Source organism: Pseudochaenichthys georgianus, chromosome 24 (assembly GCF_902827115.2).
Source record: "Pseudochaenichthys georgianus chromosome 24, fPseGeo1.2, whole genome shotgun sequence".
Classification (NCBI taxonomy): domain Eukaryota; kingdom Metazoa; phylum Chordata; class Actinopteri; order Perciformes; family Channichthyidae; genus Pseudochaenichthys; species Pseudochaenichthys georgianus.
The window spans coordinates 14206101-14221348 of NC_047526.1; the positions used below are offsets into that span (position 1 = coordinate 14206101).

At 42.1% G+C, this 15248-nt stretch overlaps 1 protein-coding gene across 5 annotated transcripts in view; it reads left to right on the forward strand.

Annotated features, from left to right (window-relative positions):
• plcb1l (phospholipase C beta 1-like) overlaps positions 1-15248 on the forward strand; it is a 125383-nt gene that overhangs the window by 54403 nt on the left and 55732 nt on the right. The window lies entirely within an intron of this gene.

The following is a 15248-nucleotide window of genomic DNA, read 5'->3' on the forward strand; positions in this document are numbered from 1 at the left end:
CATAAAGAGACAGCTGACCTTTCTCACTCCCTACAACGATCCATTGCAAGCACACAAGCAAGCCAAGGACTTAATTGGTTTTCGATAGTAAATCTCAGTAGGGTTGGTAGAGAAAATGTCTGACTCTTAATGCTGCTGCTCCAGAGACCGCTGAGCTCTCTCAAACTATTTCCTTTCGTCAGAACCAGAGAAAATGGAGATGGAAGGCACATTCACCTTTTTCTTCCCCCGGACTTCTCCATTGAATGATGAGACCGAGGTCTTGGATACTTGGTTTTTCTACTTCTTGATTGATTTCACTTTTTGTACTTTTGTTTCCACAGGAAGTTGTATGACATTTGTTGCAGCCATTTGTTTGGCAACTTCAATTCTGGACAACGCATGGTTTGGGAGCTGACAGACTGCAGGTTCTGTTTCGCAAGTGTAACACTTAACAGAGAAGCTGAAAATACTCTCTGGAAAAAAACATGTCCACTTAACAAGTAGGATTGCAGCCTCATGTGCAGTTTTGAAGTAACAGCAAGGGAAGATTATATCAGTATAATAAGCCAACTTTTTAATTCACACGTCATACCAGTCTTATTAAATTGCATTACTTTTCATTCAATATTCTTGTTACATTTCCGTATTAGAGCAGGCCATTCCTTTGGGAAAACCACATTTTTTAAAACATTTGGAATAATGATATTTACTGAAATAATGTATTCCTATATTGAAATTAAATTCTTCCAAACCATGCGTTTCTGCCCAAAGGTATTTTGTAACATAGTACACTGAAAAAAACACTGCTTTATAAAGCAACTGGAAGGCATTGCACCTGAATAGGCTATAAGGTTATCTGCCAGCGAAGTCACGAGTACAGTCTCTGGTCCTTTTGTGTATTGACACTATTTAAACAGTATTATCATGACATGTATCTAATGCTCTCATAGTAATTTGAGACGGGTGTTATTATGTCCAGCTTGTGTGACACCCTTGTGTTTTCTTATGCTCTACTTCAGAGTGGAAAGGAGTGTAGAAGAGAATAACATGTCCGTCTAGATTTGTCCAAAAATGTTTGGCTCAGCATGTTAGAAAAAAGGCAATGAGATTATATATGGCCTGCCTGTTGTACGAACATTGGTTATGGAAGTAAACACGTGCCCATTGGCCCATGTGGTTTGTTTCATGTGTCTTTTACATTATACGGTTAAGAAACTGTGCCCTATAGTTTGAGGTGGCTGTTAATATGAATTTGATGGAGTGAATAAGAGGATTGACAACCATACTGTTTATACAAAACCATTTTAGCCTGCTTCAAGAATGACATGGAACTAGGAGGTTGTTTTTTTCGATTTCTTGGTCAGCAGCTTGCAGAAAAAAACTGGCCATATATTCATGTAACTTTGTTGAAAGGGAAGGCATGGGCCAAAGAAATACCCAGGTGAATCAAGGGTTCTAACACATAATTATTACCTTGGTGGAGGGCTACACTTTTTACGATCTTCTTTCCACCCTTAAATGACGTCCAAGGAACAAAAGAAGCAGACAGTGACTGTGGTCTGAGCTGATTTGATGTTTCTATCTCTTTCTGTAAAATACAGAAAAATCCCAACATTTTGAAGGACTGTTAGCAGCGGATTACAATTCAAAAGTCTCTTTTGATTTGGATTGTGTGTCTTGTTAACAGACGGCAGGCCTTTGGTCTAGACCAGGGGTGGGGAACCTCCGGCCTCCGGGCCGTATACGGCCCGCGAGACAATTTGGTACGGCCCTCGAGGTAATTTATAAACACACGCAAAAAATAAAAAAATTAAAGAAATCTAGACCGCAAAAAAATTAAACAAGCGAGTGCCTGTTTTTCCTGGCCAAGGTCAGGGTCCTTGAACACAACACGAGCCTAACGTGTCATCACGTGGTATATGTCTCGACTGACAGGGGTGCAGTTCTGACGGAGAGCACCAGAACGCCACTCCAGCACTTCGGAAATTGCAGTACCGATAAGTCCATACACATGCCGCAGTTTCTGCGTGTCTGTGTCTTTAGTTGAAAGCCCAGTGGCGATCTGCTCATCTGTCATACTGATCAGACAGTCAATAACTGTGTTGTTATCATTAGCATCTGGTTAGCTAGCTATGCTAACGAATATAAGAAGCTTTTTCTACAACCAGTGAGGTAAAGGCACATCTTTATATGATCATTATAGTTATAAAAAAAACAAGAGAATAAAGTAAACAGGTATAAAATACTATATGACAGTTATTAATAAAGAAGAATACAGTTTGAAAGGGGAGTGATTTGTCAAATATCCATAAATTAAAAGAAAATCTGATTACAGTTGTGTTTGGGTGTTGAGAGATGTGTCCATAGATCTCCTAATGTTGCTCTCAAAGTGCACCAGATTGATGCTTTTAACTTCAACATTTAAAAAAAAATCTTCCCAGGGGAGCACGCCACACCCTGCACGTGCATGCATACGCGAGTCATGGTGAGATATCTGGATTAAGAGGTTGCTTTTTCTTTGCACAGAATGAAATGAATGTGCTGTGATTTTAGTTTTTTTAAGCAGAGGTCAATAACTTGTACGGCCCTCTGAGGATATTGTAAAAATTGAAATGGCCCTTGAGAGGAAAAAGGTTCCCCACCCCTGGTCTAGACACATCTCCTGGACCGCCATTAGAAACCGAGACAGGCTAATTAAGCTTTGAGGTGCCATAGGTGTCTGCTGAACAACTGTGTGACTGATAATCATCTTTTATCAGAGATCGGTCACACAGAATCAAAGCCAAACAGATATGGACGCTAGCCCTGCCTGGGGTTTTGATTTCTCCCATCATGATTGCCATTATCACCGTGGCATCTTGAAATGGGATGTCCCCCTGATCTCACTCAGCTCAGTGCATTAGCTCCTGCATATATAGCTTTAAAATGTTGTTCAAATATTGTTAAATACCCAACTGCTTGTTTAAACAGTCAGTAATCCTGTGGTGGCAGATCAGCGGAACACACAGCGAGGGTGGATGGTGGCGGGTTTGTTGGTGGCTGGCATGGCGTGGCCCGGCAGATGGTCATGGGATGTCGGGACAGCAGGCTCTCTGTGTCACAACCAAGCTAATGAAGGCAACAGGCTAAATGATGACTACACAAAGAGGATACATCACAATAATTACTGCACCATGCTTAAGGAGCCTCAAATGTTTGCAGAGGGATTTGGCGGACAAATTAGGGCTGATTATGCATGAATTTATGTCTCATAGTAAATGTTGCTCTCCATGGAGGAACCGTGTTTGAACTGGCTCCACAGCGTGGTGCTAAACAACTGTTTTCTCAGGTCTTTTTCTTTGTGAAGGCCTTGCTGATTGAAGCCCCTTCTGACCTCCTTGCTGGCATACGATGGTCTCATGAAAAAGTTCCTCCGTCATTTGACAGGGAAATAATGAGCTTTGAAGTTAGGTTCATTCTGTTTCACTCTCTTCCCTTGTAGATTTATTAGAGTCATGCCTCTTAATGGCAGGCAAGAATGTCTCAAGAGTGTAACATAGATTTTGTGAAGACACTTTAGGATTTAATTCGACTTGGAGCTCTGATTGTATTGGGATATATCTTTTTAAAATCCTCTGGAGCAGAGAGAGGAGCTGTGGATTATTGTTATTGTTAATGCATCAGTTTCCTAGGGTCAAAAACACTAAACTCACAACTCAAAATGAAAGCATTTAGTTTATTTAATAAAATAGAACTTGTTCAATGTGACAGTAGATATAGATTAGTTGCAATTTGGTGCTATATATTTAAAAAAATATATATATATTTTTTTTTTAAACACCTTCAATTTCAGGGGGGGGCGCGGGGCTCCGTTGGCGGGGCGCAGCTCCCCTCCAAGACAATGGTAGGGGAAACACTGCCCTATATTCAATGTCTCTCTACTATTCAGCATTATCTCTGAGCACTTCCCATGAATTGTAGGCCATGGCAAGCAGCACTCCTGTGCGTCATTCATATGAGCCTAAATCAACATAGTCACCTCTCTGGGATGAATAAAGCCAGGTCTCTGTGTACGTCTCCATCAGCGGAAAGACGAAGCACAGGCCCTTCTCTTCAGCTCCACTATTACTTCACACAGCATGTCGACTACTTCTGATGCTACACAGCCTAACCCCCCCACCCCCCCACCCTTTCTGTCCTGCTGGAATGTCCCCAATAAACCAAATTAGTTCTGGTCAGAATTATTAAAGATGTCATTGGGGCCGCAGTCTGTTTAGTGTCCTCTATGCCGCAAAGAGGGTAGAAAACAAAACAAAACATTCTGGAAAGGCAGAAGGAAGGGGGTGTAAGTAAAAGAGGAAACAGCTAGAGGGAGAGGACATATTCTGCCGCCTTACAGCAGTGGCAGAGCATCCACAGCCTGAAGCCAGCACTGTGCCAATAGGGACTCGTATAAATTATTTACTCCTGGACCCCTTTGTGGACATTCCCCCTGCGGGGCCTCTCTCCATGGGTCTCTCTCCCTGGCTCTTGGAGGGTGCCAGAGTGAGGACTGAAGGCTGGAAACGGCCCTCTCTTTCAAACAAACAGCCTGATTTGAGGAAACAATGTTGATTTTGAAAGAAGACCGGAAGGTGAAATATGAATAAAAACATATATTAATATAATAGAGCACTTAATGAATGGGCTTATGTGTCCAAACTTGTATTTTGGAGCTTTGTCATGTTTGTGACATTGCTGTGAGAAGTTGTGTATGATATTTCGGACATGCTTCTACTATGTTTCATAAAGATCAGGCCTGTAGATTTCCTGTCATCTTGCTAACAGCCAAACCGAAGTGAAAACATGACCTCCCTGGCGGATGTAATCATTCTTTATTATCGATCCACTCTTAGTATCCCCATCCAAAGGGAATGAACAGTTCAGGCTCACTTTGAGAACACAGCAGGTGGAAATACAGCTTCAAAGACATGGACACTTCGAATCTCTTGAATGTTGCTGTTCTTTTTCTAGTTTTGCACTCGCTGTGTCTGTTAGTCTTTGTGTGGGTGTTCAAATATCTGTGCCTTCCTAAATGCCACTGCACATACCTGTGCCGCTTCAAGGTACACATGTACATACGCATGTACATGTGTATGTTCTGAATACAGTCAGTATTTTCTCTGCATCTTCAGAAGTCTGCCTGCACTGAAATAGAGCTGCAGGATAATTACTGTACTTATGAACCTGCCAGTTTCCATTGCCCAGGAGCTGTTTTTAGTGCCCCCCCTGAAAGACTGCCATTTGATGGACAGCTTTAATGTGGTTCATCCACCTCAGAAATGGATGTGTGTGGGTGGGAGTAATGACCAGAATACCTGGTGCATGCTGAGATGGAAGAAGTACATTTAAGTAACAAGGAGAACAAAAGAAAGCAACTTTATAAACTCCTGCCAATTTTTAAAACGTTGACCACTTACTTTGAATGAAATGGTACCAAAGGAGCATTTTATTGGTAGTTCAACCCGCCTTATTTTTACATTTAAAGTAATGTATTGAATAATGTTTTGGTTGGCTGTGGTAGAGGGGGTTGTCTACTTAACGCCTTAACGTTTAGTCATAACTCAATATACTGAACCCCAAATGGCTCCTGCTAATGCTGTGTAAATTAGCATTTTAAGTAGGTGATAATTCACCTTGTAAATGGTTTTGTTATGATGGGTTATTGTTGCCATGTAAAGCTTGAGTGATTTGAAACACTAGATAGGCACTTTATAAATATCGCTATATAAACACAATCACTATCTTAACGTCGCACCATTCATTAAATGTTGAACCTATAAGCAGATAATTTGACCAATATGTTACTTCCATTTCTATTTTAGTAATTTAGCAAATTGACATTTTTCTGAGATGCCAGAACTCAAAAGCTCTCCAAAATCAGCCTTTTATTCTCTTTTTGACATTTCCCTATAATTAAAATGCTCCTCTCTGTCAGACTTGTCATACCACACGCTTTTCTAAAGAAGTTGTCCAAGTGAGCTGTGTGTTTGAGTCGCCATGCTCAGCTGTTGGACTTGTGTCCCACTAACTTTCCCAGTGTTGCCCCCTCTAATGAGAAGTGTTGAGCTGGTGATTCGCAGCGGTTCATGCGGTGTTCCCGAGGTGAGCTCCCTCCTGTCTGTGCCTCTGCCTTCCTGTCTGCCCGATGTGAGCTCAGCCAGGGAGAGGAAGAGTGCATGCCAAATAGACTGCTTCCACCTCATCAAACCTGCCCCTTGACCCCTCTGTCTCTCCTTCTTTCCTTCACAATGAGTCACACTCAGCGTGAATCCTCCCGTTGACTCTTTTCTTCCATCTCCTTCTAACATCTCTCCCTCAGACACCAGCCTGCTCTTAGAGGCTCACAAGTACCCATGAGTGCTCACACGCCAATGTATGAACACATGTAAATTTCAGGACCTCATTTTCCATTGCATTTACAGAATATGTGCACTTGTAACAGATTGTAATGCAGGTTATGTTCCCAGGATGTGAAGTGCAAAGGGACTATGGCTAGTCTCCTCTGTATAATTATCCTTATGTCCTACCCTCCGAGCTTTTATGTTCCCTCTTAATCCATGCTGGCTGTGTGCTTCCCTGCAGGTCTCTTGTTCCCCGTGTTACCCCGGCATCTGCTACAAAAGTCTGCTTCGGGCCATTAATGGCAGTATAATCTTGTATTCTCCGGAGTCTCGTCAAGGTGTTGTTGGGAGTGGGTTGCTTAGAATGTGCGCGTAAAGACTCAAACAGCTGTTGAAGAACCTTTTCACAATGAAGTCTTTCTTTAGTGTTTATAGTGACAGATATTGAGTGAAAAACATCTACTTGCTTTATGGCTTCCCGCTTTTTGTGTGTACAGAACAGACGGCTTGAACACTAAACAACAACACATTTATCTCCAAGACCATATTTTACGTTTTAAGTGTGGGCCAACGACACAAATGTAAGCACACCATTTTTCCCCATAATCAACAAGTAGTGTTTTATGCATGAGTTATACGATCAATTAAGATACACCATTTTGAATATTTTTTTATTATATATCTTATTAATATAGTTGGGAAATGATTGTCTGTTGACGTAGTGTGTTACCCTTCTTTCAACGATAAGGTGTTTGTTTGTTTGTTTGTTTGTTTGTTTGTTTGTTTGTTTGTCAGGATCATAGAAAAACTGGCCCGAATGAATGAAACATGGGGAAAGGGTGTAACATGTGCCAAGGAAGACCCCATTAACGTCAGCGTTTCTTTGTTTATGTAAAATAAATAAAACATTTAAAATAGGCAGTTCTACTTATTTTCTGCATATTTAAAAATCTTCATACTTTATGTAAAGACCTATATACAAAAAGACAGCGTTCCTTTATTTATCCAATTGAAAATATGAGAAGTCCTTGAACATTCCTTGTATCTTTAAACAGATAAAGTCAAAATGGGATTTGGTGGCACACGGATGCTCAGAGGCGCTGTAATAACCATTTACATTCTGTACAGTAAGAGCTTTATTCAAAGTTTGTGGATGGATGTTTTCCACCACCATTTGGTTTAGTTTGACATCATATTTGTAAATGAAATATAAGATGTATTGTCCGTCTGCATCTGCATTTTGCACTTCTGTAGTGAAAATGTACTAAATGTGTCCTTTACTGTAAACCATTATTTGAGCTGTAATGTTTGAAGCCCAATAATGTAACTGAGGTGGTCACTACTCTGTGCTTCTCATGTTACATTGGTGCCACAGCAGAGCAGATTGCTCAGAAATGTTCTAATTTCCTCCCCGTTTCTGAACCATTGTTCTCTTAAAAGCTCTGCGGTCATCATGTGCAGTCGATAGCAAATCATTTCATCTTTTGGTTTGAAAAGGATCGGATGTAGAGTTTAGCACCCTGAATTATCAGATGTTCTTTGAAGAAGGAAGTGGTAGGAAATGGTATTACAGCAATTATGAAGCGCAATTATGTTGTGGTAATAGATGAGATATTTTCTTTAGGATGTGCACACAAAAGCAGACACAATACACACACCTCCAGCAGAGGTGTTATTGAGGCGGGGAAAGTTCCTTGGGCTGATTCCAAGTGTTTGTCGGATGACAGTTACATTCCATAATTTATTTGTTCTCTAAAGAAGAATGTGTTTCTCCACGATGCCCCTGCAGCCCAAATACAACATCAAGAGTTTTCATATGAGGGTATGGCAGACTCAGGTGGGAGTTTGAACCATTTGAAGTTATAGCTGTCAACTTCTGTCTGACATCTGCAGTTTTATTTAACTCTAAACACTGTAAAAAAACAACGTGCAGGTGCTTTTCAAACTTCATCTAAATGTAATCTTCTGCAGCTGGATGTTTTTAGCATTTTCAACCCAAGAATCGTTGCAATTTTTAAATAAATACTCTGCTTAGAATATCCGCAGATTTCTGTGAAAATGATTTCTACTCCAATATATTATTTGAGTTTCACTGAGTGGATTTAGGAGTAGAATTATGAATTTATAAAAGCTTCATGAAGATACCTCAACTTCCTACATTTCTTTTTCTAAATGGTTGCCTGGAGTCCAGCCGCCCAGCAGGCGTCATGACATTCTGGCAGAAGTCTAGCTGTGCAGTACAATTTAAGTCTGATCGGTAGAATGAATTCCTGTAATAAGTGTACGCGGCCCGTTATGGTAAAATGAGAAATAAAGCTAATAAAATCTATTTTTTTAACTTTCAACGAAGATTTGTAGTGCTAAGTTCCACTGTGCTTCCTTACATGATTAGCATTGGGTGTGAATGTTCCCCAAGACATGGAATTGGGTACCTGTCAGCACACGTTATGGCTGATGGGCTGGCCTTTTGGAAACGGTCTGATATGTGCTCTCCATCTCCCCTCTGTCAAACCCCGCCATCTCTCGCTTCAAGTCTCACTGCTTTCGGGGTTAATGAGATGCCCCTGTGGAAAGGCTCCATAAAGGGGTTGTTAAGTCCTATGAGCTTTCCAACCTCCTCCCACGCTTTTTCTCAACCTCAATGTGACGCATGAGTGCCAACGACGCATCGTCAACCTGTTTCCAGTGGAGAGCTAATGATGATCTGAAGCTTTGCTCGAATCAGTTCTATCACTTCTTGACCATTAAACCCCTGGATCAAACACATGAAACGAGGAGGGTTTAGAGTAGGGCTGCAGAATTAATTGTGTTTTTTTTAAACAACATTAAAATCGTTGTGCTGAGAAGGTGTGTAAAAATTACAAATAGATTTCTCCTCTTAAAAAAATCACACTATTGTTATGTTTTCCAGTTCGTGCAGCCCTAGTTTGGAGTTGATATTATTATCCGTTTTCCTGCCATTGATATGCATCCTTGACCTGTGTTTGCTGACGCCTCATTGATGCACAGTAGCCAACCCAGCTGCATTACAGGCAACAGAGCCAGATGGCTTAGGCTGCGGCCACACGAGGACGAATTCGGTCGTTTGCGTTACTGTTTAGTACATTTAGTCAAATTATCATCATTTTGGCACATTCGACCAGTGGCGAACCCGTTTCCCACTCTGGAGAAGGTTCTTCGTTGGCTTCCGACTTCGGGACTTCACACACACACGAATGCGTGCACACTGGGTTTGGTTCCATAGCCAGTGATGCACAACCTGACAGCTGACTGATGAAGCGCTGACCTTTTACTCCTGGCCTTGTTGGCAATTCTGTGCCTCATGAAACTGTGGCAGGCTGCATCCTCTGACACTTGAGTGCTCAAATGAATTATGATCATGTGGGAGAATAATAAAAAGAACCAGTGACTGAGAGCCTCAGAGATGAGGGGATGGGAGTAGGAAGGAGCGGTGGGGGATCAAAGACTCCTTCCTGATCCCTCTCTGATTACCTCGCCCCTTCCATCTCCTGTTCCCGCTCTCTGATCATGTTTACAATGCGGTTTATCTTCAGCTTGTTCTCAGTGCGTACGCGCTGCACCCTATGGTGGCCGAGTTTCACCCCAAGCAGCTGAGGCAGTTTAAGAATATGAAACTGCAGAGCTGTGATGGAGCAGACACTCTGCCATCTTCATATGAAAGGCTGCTCTATTGAAGCTGAATCAAACGCGCCGTTTGATCAGCAGGAAAGCTTTAAAGCTGAAATACAAGATTTCCCTTGTAACACAAATGCTCCATACAGTAGTTCCTCACTTTGAAGGTGTTCTTTGTGGCTTTTAAGGAGGTGTTGTGTGTGGCGTTTTTTTTATGGCTTCCATTATTTACCAGCTTATTGACCTTTGTTTTTTGAAAGAAAAAGAAAATCTAATGCAATGCATAAGGTCACTCTGTGCTGACATTTTGAACATTTAGCTGTAAGGGTACATGCAGCACATACATCACAACATTTACATTTGCAATACATTACCTTTTACAGTATGTGTTTACTTGGAGTGAACTGTAAGATATCTGTATGCTTAAAGAATGTGATGTCTTCATGTGTGCGACTGCATGTCAGTGTGTGTACGTGATAAGGAAGGACATGTGCAGGAAGCAGCTTTAGCGTAGCGAGCAAGACGGGGCTCTTTCTTCTAATGGGATCAATGTCTTGACGCTTTCTGTCCGTGTAAGTTATGATGTGGCTAATGTTTTAAACATGCTCTGCAGATGCGGCGTGACCCTCTTAAATAAATGACTTCAGGAGAGGGAGATGTTTTAGGATTAGCTTTGCTGTGGATGAAAACCTCTGTAGACTCTGACTCATACTGGCAGATCAACCGGAATGTTAAACCAATCTAAATGCATGCACACTCGGTTTGGACACACACAAAGCACTTGAACAGGCACTTCCGATGACATCGAAATGTCTTCAAGGTAATTGACTTAAGGGTGATCATCATCCAGCCACCACTTCACATCCATTCCCACATATTGGTACGTAAAAATGAGCGTCTGCACAGTATTTGTGTGGCAGAATCTGCACATAACCCCCGGCTTGATATCCCATCGTTTCTTTCCGAATGCAGAGGCTCTTCACTGCCTCCACCCGCAGCGTCTTGCCGCTCTGTTGGTTAGTAAGGCGAGGCAGCAGCAGGAGAGCGCCTGCTTGGAACCTGCAGCTCTGCTCTGCACTGACACAGCTTCATACGGTTAGAATCCTCTGAATACAGATATACAGTCTGTATGACTTTAAAGCCCTTAGGCGCAGGAGAAGTCATGTGTATCTGAACTCTGGGGTCGATGAAGCCATAATTGGGTATTTTGTTTGATGAGGGGATTAGCAATTCATGAGGTGTGTACAAGGTGCGAGGTCACATGAGGTGAAACACAGCAGATGATGATCTGTTTACACCAGCTTCCCAATGCAACATGCAGCTTCTATAAATAATGTAATATTTATTATTTCTGTCCGCCAACATCGTAAACCCCTGACGTCAAGTCTTAAGCTCCCTGCTTCCTAAACGTCCTTTCATTTCACAAGTGCAGATGCTTCAAAAATGTAGTCTGAAGTGATGCAAAGTCTGCAGCCTGGCAGGGTCACATAAAGTGCACTCATCCTTAAGATGCCAAGCAAAATGGCAATTTCTTTGCTTTGTGAAGTTTATGTATAGTGAGAGTTGGTACATGAAGTAGCTCTGAAGATACTGTCAGATCAATGTGTACACCAGCAGCACCTTCTTTGAACAAGGCACTGTTTAAAGCAGCTATCCTCGACGTCTAATCAATTATTTCAAACAGCCCCGGCATTTTTTCTTTACGGCAAACACTTCAAAAAAAAAAAAATAATAATATTGCCCCACAAGCGCATCTGTTCCTCAAGCATCATTCTGAAGTGAATCTCTGCGGGGCTGACTTAAGTTTTTAACATTTGGCATCACATCTGTGGCGCACTTCACACATTGAAGGCAAGTATTGAGTGGCATGTGGAGGTGGATAGGCCATCATCAATCATTCATATCGACATTTCCTTTGATATGATGTTGCAGGGATATCTCGGCCTACAAATCAAATTCTACAGACTAAGCAACACATATCTTTGGTACAGATCCTCTTGAAAAGATAAAACCATAATCATTTAATATATGTTTCAATGATAACGATAAATATGATGCAGAGATGATCAATTCTCTAATATCATGAGTTGAAAGTGTGTGCATTCGTGTGTCTGGATGTATTACAACTGGAGTTGAATGCATGTGTGCTCTACTTTATGTTAGTGTGTGTGTTTGGACAGGTGCCATGCTGCAGGTTTAATGACTTGAGGTGAGGTTGGCTTCCCTCTGCCGATGTAGATCTATTCCCCCGGCGCGAGTGTGACACGGTTTAATGCATGGCTGGTGACAGTTAGGGCCTTGTGACAAACTAAGGCAGGAAGAGGAAGTGTTGTTATTTCCTCAGGCTGCCACTCCACCTGAATACTAATGGTACATCCACACGGTTCTGTCGCGTTTGATTGGCTGGCGCTTCCGTCGGAAGTTGAACTTTTCTCAACCTTCGAAGCGAGCAACAGAGGCAAAGCGACGCGACGGAACCACAATGCAGTTCACCCCATTCAAAGGGAATGGGAAGTGTCTCCGTTGAAGCATGCAACGGAACCGTGTGGACGTTACGTAAGTGACTGAGAAGAGCTGGCACCGCATCTGCTAACATGCACCATGTATGCCTGAATAAACACACACATATTCACACGCATACACACATCAGTGGTCAAAGACTGTGAAGTATCCTCTTGCTTCATCCAACCCCCACCCATAGCCTGTTTGGCTGTAAATCTTCCACCTTTGTGGTGACAGGGTCCCCAGGCATGCCTCCAATGGCTCCCACAATGCACCAGCACAAATTACATTTCACTCACATGGCTGGGCCCCCTCATCCGTTCTTCTCTCCTCTTGGCTTTGTCCCTCTTTCTCTTCATTTTCCCTCCTTTCGTCCTCCTCCTACGCCCCCCCCCTCCTTCCCCCGACATCAGCTCGTTTTTCTCCCACTGAGACCTTCCCCAACATAACTGCTGATGAATCTCCAGTTGATGTGCTGTGAGTGCCTGCAGCTCCCAGATCAGTCCTCTGCTGACTGCGACGTACAAGGAGATGAGCTGCATGTCGGGCTAATGGCTACAAGTAGCGTCAAAACAATATCAAATTGTATTGACATTCAAGCGCTGTCAAAGATGAAATATGCATCTTACTGTCGTCTCCACTGTTCTCAGAGGCCTTTGATCTGTGGCAGTCTGCCAAAGCATCCCTCAAAGGGTTGCATTGCATTGTGTGTTTTAGGAAATTGAAAGTGGCTTTTTATGCTTTGATTGATGGGGCTGGTGGCTTTCAGATTTCATAAGTGGACAGTGATGGATGCAAGTTTAAATCGGCATGTTGTCTTCCGTTGATTGGTGGTCATGGATGGAGTCATGTAACTCTAAATGTCTGCTAATCAGAAAACACTCGGAAACAGTTTTTTGAGCTAATTCAATTGAAGTAATCCAATATTGATTTGACAAATGTATACAATTGGAGAGACTTCATGTATTATAGAGAATCAACCCAACCTTACCAAATGTTTCCAACCCTAACTTCTAAAAGGTCCCAAAAACAATAACTTCATAAGTCTAAACATTGGTTTAAATTAAGTAAGACATGATAAACACAGACACATTAAAAGTGAAGAACATTTATTAAACGTCTTTCAGAGTAGTAGACTTGTTTAGAGTGTGCAGTAATGTAGCTCTCCATGCAGCCATATACAACCAACAATTATTCTATGAGATGCAGTCAGACAAAGTTTGAGGGGAGACTTTCTTAAATAAAGAAAATGTATTACGTCAGAAAAGTTCAGCATGATAATAATGGGTGCCACTGAGCCGCACAATTTGATTGGGGGACGTGTAGAGGACATTTATCAGCGTGACACAATACTCTTTGATTGGTTAAATGTGTGGGAGCTCATTTGCTTTCACTGCAAAATCCTTTACAGAGCTTTTTTGTCGTGTTAATTAAGCCAGAGCCTCCATTTTGTAGCTTGTGCACTGTGCCGCGAAAGAGAGACAAAGATCATTGCTATTCCTCTCTTGTACCTCAGAGGCATTGTTGTGTTGTTTTGTATATGATTCACACTAAAGATGAGCTGCTTCAATGTGTATTTAGCTTTTCTCAGACAGTTGCCTCTGCGGAATACAAATCCTTCAGAGTGTTCTCTGTGAGTACTGAACTGTTGCCAGCACCCAATGTTGTGTTCCAACAGACAACAGACGTTTTTCAACAGGCTCATTTAACCTGCTGCTGTTTGCTGGATGATGGAGGTCGCAGGGAATTAAAGTTGTATTACATCTGAAAATTGCAGCGCTCGAGGTTGAGATGAATTCATGAATTAGTACTATTTGCGGAAGCATTTAACAAAAAATGTATCTGAACAAATACAGCGTCCTCATGGGATCTCTTCAGCTAAGTGAATAGAGATTATTCTTGGTCACGAGGCCGTGCTGTGCATTGGCTGCTGCTCTTACCGTCTTCCACTGTCTGATTGAAAGTAAGATAAACAAGAGGAGGTTTTGTTAAGCCCTGAAACAAGGGATAGGGTTAGGGTTATCAACGTTTGAATACCATTAAGCACTCTGAATTTGGAGAGTTATCATGGGGTCGTTGATAGTAAAGAATATCATACGAGCGGCAGATTGATGGTCCACCAATAGGAAGGTTTGTAGTTCAATATCCAGCGCAGGCAGTCAACATGTCCATGGCCCAATTCCAAACCACGCCCTACACCCTACCCCTCCGTGACGGAGTGACACTCGCAGCTAAACGAGGCTCCCTCCTGTCAGATGGAGGGTGTAAATACAGCGTCACTCCCCCTCTCTCCCGTAACTGTATGTAACAACGCTTTCAAATCAGCATCTCTTGGACAACAAATTAAAATTAATAACTCAAATAAAACTCCAAACATCTTTAATTGTTAAGCTTTTTGTTAATCTCTTGAGTCCGGTCAGGTAGGGCAGCAGGTGAAGTCAGCACCAATGCAGACTAACCCTTGGAACAGCACTTAATGTAGCGGACCCTCCGTGCAAACGTGCAAATGGAGGGGTAGGGCTAGGGTGTAGGGGTGTATTGGAATTGGGCCCATGTGTTCTTGGGCAAGATACTTTAACCTAAATTCATCCCAATGCCATGGCCAATTGTTTATGAATGTTTGTGAATGTTAGTTTTCTTGAGCATCTGCCTCGGTATGATTCTGGTTGAATGTTAGTCCCTATGTAAAAGCGTTATTACTAGCCCTTGCAAAAACATGAAAGCGTCTAATAAATGCTGCTTTAAAACATTATACCTCTACACATGGTA